At 35.9% G+C, this 1,291-nt stretch overlaps 1 pseudogene; it reads left to right on the plus strand.

Moving 5' to 3' along the window:
• The first annotated feature begins 210 nt into the window (after positions 1-210).
• On the plus strand, positions 211-332 carry LOC127487119 (U2 spliceosomal RNA; annotated as a pseudogene).
• Positions 333-1,291: the final 959 nt, after the last annotated feature.

Below are 1,291 nucleotides of genomic sequence, written 5' to 3' on the forward strand. Positions count from 1 at the left end.
TGGAAATTTATATGCATTAAATAAAAGTTTAAAAAAAAAAATGTGTTTGATTTCTAAGGTTTCTGTTTTATTCTGTGTTAGAGTTTTCATCTCTGCTGATTTTATCCATCTGTTCTTGAATGTTTTCCTATTTTTCTTTCTTTTTTTTTTTGTTAATGGTTCTTTGGCTGTTTTGTAGTTTCTTTTTTATTTTATTAATATAAAGAGAACATCGCTTCTTGGCCTTTTGGCTAAGATCAAGTGTAGTATCTGTTCTTATCAGTATAAAGAGAACAGATTTCAAGTATTTTATAGATGCAGTTCTAAGAAGATAATCATATTTCCGTCCCTTCCTCCCTTCCTCCCTCAGTCCCCCTCCTCCATTCCTTTCTTTTTGTCTTTAATTTTTACAAAAACATAATTTATTCTAGGTGCCTTAATACATTAGTCATAGTTATTTACAATTTTCTGCCTGATATTAACAGAATCAGTCTAATGTTTGCTTTGTCTTTTCAGACTGCCTTTTGGCCATGTTTGTCTCTGTGTATGATGTGTATCTTCCCTTTCTGTGTGCTTTGTAGTTTTTGGTTAAATGTAGAACATGATACATTGGGTACTAGGAACTGAAGTAAATAGGCCTTTATTATTAGGCATTTTTATCCATCTAAGAATTAGCTTATATTTAATGTTGTCTGTAGTTACAGGTGCCAGAGACTTCAAATTCCTCTAGTATACTTGTTTTTACTTCCACTCTTGACATTCTGCTTTTCTAAATAATGCTCCCCAGAGAGTCTACATCTTGCAGCTTTTTCACCTGCAATCCACTATTTTTATACTGAAACCCTGAGGATGTTATGGTAAGCTGTGGAAGAGAAGAGAATTCTCTATACTTCTGATTATATCTCGGGCTTTTGGTGCATCTGAGTCTCTGCACTGTGCTCTTCACAAGTATTCCACCAGGAGTATAGATTATTTTCCCGTTATATTTCTCTCCATTCCTTGGCTGCTGCATCTCCAGTCTATGAAGCTCTGATCCTTCTTGACTATGATGTTTTTTTACCCCTTAGGACAAACAGAAAGATAGAACAGGGCAGAGAAGGAGTGATTCTCTTCCTTCTCTGAGATACAGCTCTGATAAAGTCTCTTGTATTTCCCCCTAGAGATTTATTTTGCTGTGGAAGAGACTACATCATATTGATTACTTTTCCTCTCCCCAGCTACAGGCAAGAGGTGGTGTTTCTTAGAGGCGCGCCATGAGAACTTGGTGGAGTTCTTGTAGTGACAGTCATGGCTTCCCGATTCAGTTCTTATA

The sequence above is a fragment of the Oryctolagus cuniculus genome, chromosome X (assembly GCF_964237555.1).
Source record: "Oryctolagus cuniculus chromosome X, mOryCun1.1, whole genome shotgun sequence".
In the NCBI taxonomy this organism is placed as follows: Eukaryota; Metazoa; Chordata; class Mammalia; order Lagomorpha; family Leporidae; genus Oryctolagus; species Oryctolagus cuniculus.